Source organism: Dromiciops gliroides, chromosome X, assembly GCF_019393635.1.
Source record: "Dromiciops gliroides isolate mDroGli1 chromosome X, mDroGli1.pri, whole genome shotgun sequence".
Classification (NCBI taxonomy): domain Eukaryota; kingdom Metazoa; phylum Chordata; class Mammalia; order Microbiotheria; family Microbiotheriidae; genus Dromiciops; species Dromiciops gliroides.
The window spans coordinates 30,938,666-30,952,039 of NC_057867.1; the positions used below are offsets into that span (position 1 = coordinate 30,938,666).

The following is a 13,374-nucleotide window of genomic DNA, read 5'->3' on the forward strand; positions in this document are numbered from 1 at the left end:
ACTGAAGTTCCTGATTTAAGTACTCATATACCCGCTCTATAAATGAATGAAAAATATGGGTACCACCATGTACTCTAGGGAATAAAAAAACATGTGTATATATGTATATATATGAGAAATTATCAATTCACTATATGTATATATAATCTCTATTGTGCATTTTGACTCATATGCATGATTATTCATATATCCTCCCTATATGGTGGCCTATGTGAGAATTCCTAGAGCCTTTCCCTATTTCTATGAGAGTACCTCATTTCTGAGTGCTCATTCCCTCCCTCTGCTTCTATGTAGAGGTACCCATAGTCTTTGACTATGTTCTTATGTGTGTGTACATTGCCTGGTGTCAACATATATTCCGTCACAAGTACAGAAGCACTGGAATACTTTTCAGATACAGAGAGAACATAGAGGAGATCCAATATATGTGAACATGTAGAGAGAATGTATGTACAAGTATGTATATATATGAATTGAAAAATATGGGTACTCATGGATATGAATTAAGAGGGAACATGGGAGTCCACATGATTCCTAATATTCATGAGGACATAGAAAATACTAGTCACATAAATGGACTGATGGAAAGAAGCAAGGATTTCTTGTACATAAGGCTGAAGAGGAAGCCCCTGAGGGCTTTTATACAGGAATATCTTCTGTCTTTATATAGATGAGTTATCATATATTCCCAATAGAATCGTTTTTATAATCAGGAAATTATTCATTCTAGGAGAGACACTTGGTAGTTTTCTCTATGAGTCTGAGTAGAGCAATATAGCAAATTTATGAATTTTTATATATAGGATATAATCACATATATACTAATATATGTTTAAGTTTATAAAGAGAATGATTCAGCCTTTATAAAGAGGAATGGAGGGAATGGAAGACTCCTCCTTTACATGAATCTATGGATGAAATATTTGAACACACATTGATAAGAATATAGGAAACCCTGGGGTACTGAATAGGGGGGGACAGAGGGCCATTGGAACAGGGAGTTGGGGGGGGACGTTAGGCATCAGTGCTGGTCCCCGGGTCCCCTCCCCGCTTCCGGGCTCCCGGATTGGCCACAGCCAGGTAACGCCACTGGTAGTTCGAGTCACTTGTAGCTGAGGGGAGGGGGGAATGCGTGGGTGCAGGGAGGGAGGAAATGAGACCAATAGGGTGTGAGGGGCAGCGATGCTGTTTCCAAGGAGACAGATGAGTGGGATGCGGGGGCTGGAGCGCAGGAGAGGAGCGTGGATTGGCTGAAATGAGACTCCTGCCTCATCCAGGTAGGCGCTGACGCCAGTGGCGATCAGCGCTCAGTGGGGGCGGGGGCGGGGGTCGGGGAGGGAGTGGGTGTGGGGTTCACCTTTTCCAGACTCTGCTCCTCTTGGCTCTATGAGGACCCCTAGAAGTGGGAGTGGATGTCTGAGAGGGGAGTGAGGCAAGGGGACCTACACAAAGCCCACCTGAGGCCCGGCTCCTAAGCATGGGAGACCTGGGGCCAGGAGATATAAGCCCCAGACCCCAGGACTCCTGCCCCTGGTAGGATAAAGGTCCCCAACTAGTTCCTAAAGCACCATGTCTTTCCACCCCCTGTACTCTGAGTTCTGCCAGGCCCAGAGATTTGGGGGCATGGTGTGGCATGCCAGGGAGGGGGGGGGGGCAGTACGATAGTTCAGGAAGAAGGTAGGAAAGGAACCAAGCATTTTTCGTTGGGGAGCAATGAGGGTTAACTGACCTCCCAGGGTCACAGAGCTAGTAAGTGACAAGTATCTGAGGACAGATTTGAACTCAGGTCCTCCAGAATCCAGGTCTGGTGCTTTATCCACGGGGCCACTTAGCTGACCCACACCAAGCATGTTATGCCAGTAGATAGGGCTACAACAGGTGAAGACCTTGGTGCCTGGCATGGACCCAAAGGACAGCATTCTACTCACTAGCAGCCATTTCTCACCTGGGACTGGGAACTCAGTGACTTGCACGAGGGAGGGGTTTAGCATGGACATGGGGTTAGAATCTGAATGAGACTGCAGGTTTGGTCAGATTGGAGGACTAGAAGTAACCTCAGAGGCCACCTGCTCCAGCCTCTCATATAGAGAGAGGGTAACTGAAGTCAAGATGAGGGCAAGTGACATGGCCAAGATCACAGAGCCAGTAAGGGGCAGAGCCAGACCTTGAGCCCACATCTCTCTTGCCTGCCTGGATTTCATCTTGGCCTCTCCTTTCTCTGACAGACAAAGCTTCCTGGGCTGAAGGCCCCTGGGAAAGTGATCCCCAGATGCAGCTGGGCAGGTTGGCCATAGAGCTGGGGCTTCTGAGAGACTTCAGTCCCTCACTTCTCGCCCCTGCACAACCTTTGGGGCAGCCTGGAGTACACGGGTACCCTGGAGCATGAACAAATCCATGCCTTCCTTGGATGGGTTTCTTCCACTGGAGAAAAAGGGGGGATGAGCCTGTCTACTTGAACATTTTCCTGGGATTTGGAGGTGTTAGCCAGGGCACGGTGAGTGGTTCCTGCCCTCAGAATCCTCCAGGTTTAGTGACAGAAAAGGAGTACCTTGAACATGCTGAATGTGGTAGCAATACCAAAGCCTTGGCCAAAGGAGGCCAGCCCTGGAGAGGCAGGGATGAAGACGTGTTTGGGGGAATGTGGGCTGGGGGCAGTTGGGTTTTCAGGGACAGACAGGAAAGTGAAGATTTTCCACAGAAGTGGAAAGTGTCAGTTGTGCAATGGGACCTGCTTGGGCTGTAGATGGGGGCTGTGGCAGACAGGGTGGGGAGAGAAGCCCAAATAAACCCTTGAGCAGAGCTCAGGTGACCTTTCCTTTCCCAACCTGGGCAAATCTGTTGGGTTCTTCCCACCAGGGAAAAAGGGCTTCTCCCCTAGCCTGCAGAGACCAGCTTCATAGGCACCTATCCCTGAGGTCATCTCCTGCTACAAACACCCTGAAGAGGCCAGAAGCAGGAGCCAAATCCACTTGTTTGTCACAATGAGGCCAGAAATAGAGGACAGCAAGTTCACCAGAAGAGCTAGAAACACTTCTTCAACAGGTGTGAACTGACTGGAGCAAATCCTGTGCTTAATAGAAATCTAAAGGACAGCAAAGCACTGAAAGTTGTGACCACCTGCAATAATGTACACAGGAGTCTGACCTATTCCAATGTGGTAGCAATGACAGAACAATGGGATGGAAGTTCAGACACACAGACACACACAGAAAGCCATGAGCTCCCACACTTCTATGAACACAAACTCGTGTGCCTCCGGTACAATTATTTCATAAAAATGTTTTAATCTATATCAATTAGTAATCTGGAGGAGGAGACAAAAGGGAATCTCCTCAGTGTCTTCAGAAACATCTGATTGACTTGGGCAGTGGAGAGGTTGGGCAGAGAGTGGCAAAGCAGGCTGGGGACCTTAACTCCTAAGGAAAATCTCATGGGGAAAATGGCAGAATATTTGGCCATATGTGAATTCTCTTGGGCAAGCATTCCTCTATTCCATGTGTATATTGACTGTGATGAGTACTCACTTTTTCTTTCACTTATATCCATACCTCTGAGTACTGATCTGTTCTCTTTCGGTATTCATGAGAATGAATATGCCTTCACACCCCCACTGAAGTTCCTGATTTAAGTACTCATATACCCTCTCTATAAATGAATGAAAAATATGGGTACCCCCATGTACTCTAGGGAATAAATAACATGTGTATATATGTATATATATGAGAAATTATCAATTCACTATATGTATATGTAATCTCTATTGTCCATTTTGACTCATATGCATGATTATTCATATATCCTCCCTGTATGGTGGCCTATGTGAGAATTCCTAGAACCTTTCCCTATTTCTATAAGAGTACCTCATTTGTGAGTGCTCATTCCCTCCCTCTTCTTCTATGTAGATGTACCCATAGTCTTTTACTATGTTCCTATATATGGGCACACATATGCTATGTGTGTACATAGCCTGGTGTCTACAGATATTGTCACACATACAGAAGCAGTGGAATACTTTTCAGATGCAGAGAGAACATAGAGGAGATCCAATATATGTGAACATGTAGAGAGAATGTATGTACAAGTCTGTATATATATGAATAGAAAAAATATGGGTACTCATGGATATGAAATAAGAGGGAACATGGGAGTCCTCATGATTCCTAATACTCATGAGGTCATAGAATATACTAGTCACATAAATGGACTGATGGAAAGAAGCAAGGATTTCTTGTACATAAGGCTGAAGAGGAAGCCCCTGAGGGCTTTTATACAGGAATATCTTCTGTCTTCATGTAGATGACTTATCATATATTACCAATAGAATCGTTTTTATAATCAGGAATTTATTCATTCTAGGAGAGACACTTGGTAGTTTTCTCTATGAGTCTGAGTAGAGCAATATAGCAAATATATGAATTTTTATATATAGGATATAATCGCATATATACTAATATATGTTTAAGTTTATAAAGAGAATGATTCAGCCTTTATAAAGAGGAATAGAGGGAATGGAAGACTCCTCCTTTACATGAATCTATAGATGAAGTATTTGAACACATATTGATAAGAATATAGAAAACCCTGGGTACTGAATAGGGGGAGACAGAGGGCCATTGGAACAGGGAGTTGGGGGGGGGACGTTAGGCATCAGTGCTGGTCCCCGAGTCCCCTCCCCGCTTCCGGGCTCCCGGATTGGCCACAGCCAGGTAACGCCACTGGCAGTTTGAGCCACTTGTAGCTGAGAGGAGGGGGAAATGCGTGGGTGCAGGGAGGGAGGAAATGAGACCAATAGGGTGTGAGGGGCAGCGATGCTGTTTCCAAGGAGACAGATGAGTGGGATGCGGGGGCTGGAGCGCAGGAGAGGAGCGTGGATTGGCTGAAATGAGACTCCTGCCTCATCCAGGTAGGCGCTGACGCCAGTGGCGATCAGCGCTCAGTGGGGGCGGGGGCGGGGGGGGGGGGGCGGAGGTCGGGGGTCGGGGAGGGAGTGGGTGTGGGGTTCACCTTTTCCAGACTCAGCTCCTCTTGGCTCTATGAGGACCCCTAGAAGTGGGAGTGGATGTCTGAGAGGGCAGTGAGGCAAGGGGACCTACTCAAAGCCCACCTGAGGCACGGCTCGGAGACCTGGGGCCAGGAAATATAAGCCCCAGAACCCAGGACTCCTGCCCCTGGTAGGATAAAGGTCCCCAACTGGTTCCTAACGCACCATGTCTTTCCACGTCCTGTGCTCTGAGTTCTGCCAGGCTCAGTGATTTGGGGACATCATATGGCATACCAGGGAAGGGGGGCAGTATGATAGTTCAGGAAGAAGGTAGGAAAGGAACCAAGCATTTTTCTTTGCAGGGCAATGAGGGTTAACTGACCTCCCAGGGTCACACAGCTACTAAGTGACAAGTATCTGAGGACAGATTTGAACTCAGGTCCTCCAGAATCCAGGTCTGGTGCTTTATCCACTGGGCCACAAGCTGTCCCCAAACCCAACATGTTATTCCAGTAGATAGGGCTACAACAGGTGAAGACCTTGGTGCCTGGCACGGGCCCAAAGGAAAGCATTCTACTCACTAGCAGGCATTTCTCACCTGGGACTGGGAACTCAGTGACTTGCACGAGGGAGGGTTTTAGCATGGACATGGGGTTAGAATCTGAATGAGACTGTAGGTTTGGTCAGATTGGAGGACTAGAAGTAACCTCAGAGGCCACCTGCTCCAGCCTCTCATTTATAGAGAGGGTAACTGAAGTCAAGATGAGGGCAAGTGACATGGCCAAGATCACAGAGCCAGTAAGGGGCAGAGCCAGACCTTGAGCCCACATCTCTCTTGCCTGCCTGGATTTCATCTTGGCCTCTCCTTTCTCTGACAGACAAAGCTTCCTGGGCTGAAGGCCCCTGGGAAAGTGATCCCCAGATGCAGCTGGGCAGGTTGGCCATAGAGCTGGGGCTTCTGAGAGACTTCAGTCCCTCACTTCTCGCCCCTGCACAACCTTTGGGGCAGCCTGGAGTACACGGGTACCCTGGAGCATGAACAAATCCATGCCTTCCTTGGATGGGTTTCTTCCACTGGAGAAAAAGGGGGGATGAGCCTGTCTACTTGAACATTTTCCTGGGATTTGGAGGTGTTAGCCAGGGCACGGTGAGTGGTTCCTGCCCTCAGAATCCTCCAGGTTTAGTGACAGAAAAGGAGTACCTTGAACATGCTGAATGTGGTAGCAATACCAAAGCCTTGGCCAAAGGAGGCCAGCCCTGGAGAGGCAGGGATGAAGATGTGTTTGGGGGAATGTGGCCTGGGGGCAGTTGCGCTTTCAGGGACAGACAGGAAAGTGAAGATTATCCACAGAAGTGGAAAGAGTCAGTTGTGCAAAGGGACTTGCTTGGGCTGTAGATGGGGGCTGTGGCAGACAGGGTGGGGAGAGAAGCCCAAATAAACCCTTGAGCAGAGCTCAGGTGACCTTTCCTTTCCCAACCTGGGCAAATCTGTTGGGTTCTTCCCACCAGGGAAAAAGGGCTTCTCCCCTAGCCTGCAGAGACCAGCTTCATAGGCACCTATCCCTGAGGTCATCTCCTGCTACAAACACCCTGAAGAGGCCAGAAGCAGGAGCCAAATCCACTTGTTTGTCACAATGAGGCCAGAAATAGAGGACAGCAAGTTCACCAGAAGAGCTAGAAACACTTCCTCAACAGGTGTGAACGGACTGGAGCAAATCCTGTGCTTAATAGAAATCTAAAGGAAAACACAGCACTGAAAGTTGTGACCAACTGCATTAATGTACACAGGAGTCTGACCTATTCCAATGTGGTAGCAATGACAGAACAATGGGATGGAAGTTCAGACACACAGACACACACAGAAAGCCATGAGCTCCCACACTTCTATGAACACAAACTCGTGTGCCTCCGGTACAATTATTTCATAAAAATGTTTTAATCTATATCAATTAGTAATCTGGAGGAGGAGACAAAAGGGAATCTCCTCAGTGTCTTCAGAAACATCTGATTGACTTGGGCAGTGGAGAGGTTGGGCAGAGAGTGGCAAAGCAGGCTGGGGACCTTAACTCCTAAGGAAAATCTCATGGGGAAAATGGCAGAATATTTGGCCATATGTGAATTCTCTTGGGCAAGCATTCCTCTCTTCCATGTGTATATTGACTGTGATGAGTACTCACTTTTTCTTTCACTTATATCCATACCTCTGAGTACTGATCTGTTCTCTTTCGGTATTCATGAGAATGAATATGCCTTCACACCCCCACTGAAGTTCCTGATTTAAGTACTCATATACCCTCTCTATAAATGAATGAAAAATATGGGTACCCCCATGTACTCTAGGGAATAAATAACATGTGTATATATGTATATATATGAGAAATTATCAATTCACTATATGTATATGTAATCTCTATTGTCCATTTTGACTCATATGCATGATTATTCATATATCCTCCCTGTATGGTGGCCTATGTGAGAATTCCTAGAACCTTTCCCTATTTCTATAAGAGTACCTCATTTGTGAGTGCTCATTCCCTCCCTCTTCTTCTATGTAGATGTACCCATAGTCTTTTACTATGTTCCTATATATGGGCACACATATGCTATGTGTGTACATAGCCTGGTGTCTACAGATATTGTCACACGTACAGAAGCAGTGGAATACTTTTCAGATGCAGAGAGAACATAGAGGAGATCCAATATATGTGAACATGTAGAGAGAATGTATGTACAAGTCTGTATATATATGAATAGAAAAAATATGGGTACTCATGGATATGAAATAAGAGGGAACATGGGAGTCCTCATGATTCCTAATATTCATGAGGTCATAGAATATACTAGTCACATAAATGGACTGATGGAAAGAAGCAAGGATTTCTTGTACATAAGGCTGAAGAGGAAGCCCCTGAGGGCTTTTATACAGGAATATCTTCTGTCTTCATGTAGATGACTTATCATATATTACCAATAGAATCGTTTTTATAATCAGGAATTTATTCATTCTAGGAGAGACACTTGGTAGTTTTCTCTATGAGTCTGAGTAGAGCAATATAGCAAATATATGAATTTTTATATATAGGATATAATCGCATATATACTAATATATGTTTAAGTTTATAAAGAGAATGATTCAGCCTTTATAAAGAGGAATAGAGGGAATGGAAGACTCCTCCTTTACATGAATCTATAGATGAAGTATTTGAACACATATTGATAAGAATATAGAAAACCCTGGGGTACTGAATAGGGGGAGACAGAGGGCCATTGGAACAGGGAGTTGGGGGGGGGGACGTTAGGCATCAGTGCTGGTCCCCTGGTCCCCTCCCCGCTTCCGGGCTCCCGGATTGGCCACAGCCAGTAACGCCACTGGCAGTTTGAACCACTTGTAGCTGAGGGGAGGGGGGAATGCGTGGGTGCAGGGAGGGAGGAAATGAGACCAATAGGGTGTGAGGGGCAGCGATGCTGTTTCCAAGGAGACAGATGAGTGGGATGCGGGGGCTGGAGCGCTGGAGAGGAGGGTGGATTGGCTGGAATGAGACAACGGCGTCATCAAGGTAGGCGCTGACGCCAGTGGCCATCAGCGCTCAGTGGGGGCGGGGGCGGGGGCGGGGGGCGGGGGGCGGGGATGAAGTGGCTGTGGGGTGCACCTTTTCCAGACTCTGCTAGAAATGGGAGTGGATGTCTGAGAGGGGAGTGAGGCAAGGGGACCTACTCAAAGCCCACCTGAGGCCCAGGCTCCTAAGCATGGGAGACCTGGGGCCAGGAAATATAAGCCCCAGAACCCAGGACTCCTGCCCCTGGTAGGATAAAGGTCCCCAACTGGTTCCTAAAGCACCGTGTCCTTCCACCCCCTGGGCTCCCTGACAGGCCCTGTGATTTGGGTTGGGTAGTGGAGGGGATTGGGCCGCGGGGGGGGGGGGGGGGGGGGGGGCGGGACGATGGTTCAGGAGGCAGGTCCAGCAGGAACCAATCGTTTTATTCCAGTCTAGGCCAAGAGCAAGTGAAGACTGTGATAGTTGGCATGTGCCCAAAGAAAGCATTCCACTCACTAGCAGGGATTTCTCATCTGGGACTGGGAACTAGGTGACTTGAATGGGGGGAGGGGTTTAAAATGGACATGGGGTTAGAATCTGAATGTGACTGCAGGTTTGGTCAGATTGGAGGACTAGAAGTAACCTCAGAGGCCACCTGCTCCAGCCTCTCATTTAGATAAAGGGTAACTGAAGTCAAGAGGAGGGCAGTGAAGTAACCAGCAATGTGTGTGTGTGTGTGTGTGTGTGTGTGTGTGGAATTAATTAATTAATCAATTGAAAATTTAAAAATAATTTTAAATTAAAAAAACTTTGCGGAGCAGCTAGATGGCACAGTGGATAGAGCATCGGCCCTGGAGTCAGGAGGACCTGAGTTCAAATCCTACCTCAGACACTTAACACCTACTAGTTGTGTGACCTTGGGCAAGTCACTTAACCCCAATTGCCTCACCAAAAGAAACAAAAAACCGTGGGGTGTGTGTGTGTGTGTGTGTGTATATATACATACATACATACATACATACATATTTGTACATGCATATATATATATACATATTTGTACATGCATATATATATACACACATTGTGTATACACACACGTTTCCTGATTTATTTTATCTACAGAATAATTCAATAGAGTATTTCAGTATTGATAAAGAATAATAGAGGGGGCAGCTAGATGGTGCAGTGGTTAAAGCACCGGCCCTGGAGTCAGGAGGACCTGAGTTCAAATCCGGCCTCAGACACTTGACACTTACTAGCTGTGTGACCCTGGGCAAGTCACTTAACCCCCATTGCCTGCAAAAAGAAAAAGAATTTTAAAAAAGAATAATAGAGAGAGAGAATGAAAGATTCCTTCCCTACATGAATGTGCAGAGGAAATTTTTTTAGCAGCAATAGATAAGAATACAGAAAGCCCAGGGGTTTTGAAGGGGGGACAGAGAGAGGTCTGGACAGAGAGCAGAGGGATGCTGGGCAACAGTTCTCATCCCTGTGGTCTCCTCCCTCTTGTCCAGGCTCCCAGATTGGCCACAATTTCTTAACCCCCGCCCCTGCCCAGCAGCTTGACCCACTTGTAGCAGTGGTAGTAGAACAGGAAATGAGGCAGAGAAGGAAGGTCTTTGGGAGAAGGGAAAATGTTCACTTCTGAGCATTGCTGTAATGCACAGAAAAGGAGCAAGAGGGGATGGTGGGAAGGGGAAAATGAGCCTTTGAAAGGGTGTGGGGGAGGGATGATGACTGCAGAGAGAACAGTGAGTGGGATTTCTGGTGGGGACGAGTGAAGGGAGCGACAGGGTTGGCAGATAGGGGACTCCTGCCTCACCGAAGTGGGTGCTCACCTCACCAGCCTTTGGAGCTTAGTAGGGGGTCCACCTTGCCCAGACTCAGCTCTGAGGGGTCAGTGTGGATATCTGAGAGTCAAGAGATGCCAGGGGAACAGCCCAAAGCCCACCTGAGCCCTAGGGTCGGGAGCATGGGAGAAAAAGGTTCATGTGATATAATCCCCAGAACCCCAGGACTCCTGCCCATGCTTGAGAAATGGTCCCCAACTGGTTCATAGAGGAACTTGTCATTGTACAACCCTGGGCACAGAGATGTGACGGTCTCTGTGAGATGGATAATGGGGGTTTAGGAGGCAGGTCCAGGAAGAATGAGGGGTTTTATTACAGAATTTAGGGTAAGAAAAAGGGCAGAATTGATCATTGGAATCTGCCCCCCAAAGAAATCCATTAGAGTAACAGGAACTTTTCATATGGGGATTGGAAACTAGTTCACTTCCATGGCTGGGCTGGGGATAAGTATGGACATAGGGTTAGAATCTGGTGACACTTATGGGTTGGGATAGAATGGAGGCTAAAGAAAACCTCAGAGGCCATCTGCTCCAGCCTCTCATTTAGAGAGAGGGTAACTGAAGTCAAGAGGAGGGCAGTGACATGGCCAAGATCACAGAGCCAGTAAGGGGCAGAGCCAGACCTTGAGCCCACATCTCTCTTGCCTACCTGGATTTCATCTTGGCCTCTCCTTTCTCTGACAGACAAAGCTTCATGGGCTGAAAGCCCCTGGGAAAGTGCTCCCCAGAAGCAGCTGGGCAGGTTGGCCATAGAGCTAGGGCTTCTGAGAGACTTCAGTCCCTCACTTCTCGCCCCTGCACAACCTTTGGGGCAGCCTGGAGTACACAGTTACCCTAGAGCATGAACAAATCCATGCCTTCCTTGAATGGGTTTCTTCCACTGGAGAAAGGAGGAGGAAGACCATTGCTGCTCTAATCAGAGCCTGCCTACTTGAAAATTTTCCTGAGGTTTGAGGGTGTTAGCCTAGGCAAAGTGCCTATTTCCTGCCCTCAGAGTCCTCCAGCTTTAGTGAGAGAAAAGGAGTGACTCGAACGTGCTGAATGTGGTAGCAATACCAAAGCCTTGGCCAAAGGAGGCCAGCCCTGAAGAGGCAGGGATGAAGACGTGTTTGGGGGAATGTGGGCTGGGGGCAGTTGCACTTTCAGGGACAGACAGGAAAGTGAAGATTATCCACAGAAGTGGAAAGTGTCAGTTGTGCAAAGGGACCTGCTTGGACTGCAGATGGGGGCTGTGGCAGACAGGGTGGGGAGAGAAGCCCAAATAAACCCTTGAGCAGAGCTCAGGTGACCTTTCCTTTCCCACCCTGGGCAAATCTGTTGGGTTCTTCACACCAGGGAAAAAGGGCTTCTCCCCCAGCCTGCAGAGACCAGATTCATAGGCACCTATCCCTGAGGTCATCTCCTGCTACAAACACCCTGAAGAGGCCAGAAGCAGGAGCCAAACCCAACTGTTGGTCAAAATGAGGCCAGAAATAGAGGAGAGCAAGTTCACCAGGAGAGCTAGAAACACTTCCTCAACAGGTGTGAACTGACTGGAGCAAATCCTGTAGTTAATAGAAATCCAAAGGAAAGCACAACACAGAAAGGTGTGGGCCTGCATTAAACACACTCCAATCTGACCTATTCCGATGTGGTAGCAATGATCAAACACCAATTAGGACACATACACACAGAGACATAAGCTCCCACACTTATACAAACTCCTGAACTTCAAGTACAATTATTTCATAAAAATTCTAATCTACAAGAGGGAATCTCTTCAGTGTCTTCAGAAACATCTGATTGACTAAGGAAGATCAAAAGTCTGGAAGAGGAAAGCAAAGCCCCCTGAGAACCTTAACTCCTAAGGAAAATATCATAGGGGAAAAGGCAGAATAGTTGGCTATACATTAAATTGTCTTAGATGAGGGGCACTTGGGTGGCGCAGCGGATAGAGCACTGGTCCTGGATTCAGGAGGACCTGAGTTCAAATCCGGCCTCAGACACTTGACACTTACTAGCTGTGTGACCTTGGGCAAGTCATTTAACCCTCATTGCCCAACCCCAAAAAATGCCTTAGATGACCATTCCTATCTTCCATGACATGTATGAGTACTCACCTCTTCTCTCACTATATCCATTCATCTGAGTACTGACAGATTCTCTCCCTATATTCATATGAATGAATATTCCTCCATACCCCCCTGGGGATCATATTTTAGTGCTCATACGTCCTCTTTATAAATGAATTAGGGGCAGCTAGGTGGCACAGTGAATAGAGCACTGGCCCTGGATTCAGGAGGACCTGAGTTCAAATCCCACCTCAGACACTTAACACTTACTAGCTGTGTGACCCTGGGCAAGTCACTTAACCCCAATTGCCTCACACACACAAAAAAAAACAACAAAAAAAATAAATGAATGAATTAAAAATATGGGTTTCCCCCAAGTACGCTAGGGAATCAGACACACAGATATATGAGAAGTTATAAATTCACTATATATATATATACATATATATATATATATATATCCACTATATATATATATACTATGTTGTTAATTTTGACTCATATGCATGATTATTCATATATCCTCCCTATATGTTGGCCTATATGAGATTCTTTGAGCCTTTCTCTCTTTCTATAGGAGTAACTTATTTGTTAGTACTCATTCTCTCCCTCTTCCTCTGTTTTTTGAGATACCACATATTCAGTGTATATCTATACATATAGACTATGTTACCTCTTGTGACTCATATATATGATTATTCACATATTCTCCCTCTCTCTGTTGGTGTTTATGAGCATGTATAGTATCTTTCTGTATTCCACTATATGTACTTCATTTGTGTGTACACATTCACTCCATATTCCTCTACATACGGGTACCTTATTCTCTGCCTACATTTGTATATATGAGGACTGGTAGATGCTGGGCATTCACAGACAGGGATCTTCATATATCCTCTGACAGGGAGAGAAGCAGTGGAATACTTTTTTATTTTTTTAATTATAAAAGGATTTTAT

The 13,374-nt window shown here is 46.6% G+C and overlaps 1 long non-coding RNA gene across 3 annotated transcripts in view; it reads left to right on the forward strand.

The window, feature by feature from the left end:
- The window catches only part of LOC122733367, a 97,219-nt gene that overhangs the window by 66,378 nt on the left and 17,467 nt on the right, over window positions 1-13,374 (forward strand). Inside the window, exon 1 of one of the 3 annotated variants that reach the window (XR_006353825.1) lies at window positions 4,801-4,903. The exons of the other annotated variants lie outside the window; for them this stretch is intronic. This is a non-coding gene — a long non-coding RNA (uncharacterized LOC122733367). Of the gene's footprint in view, window positions 1-4,800; window positions 4,904-13,374 lie in introns of those variants that run through there. 3 annotated transcript variants of the gene reach the window in all.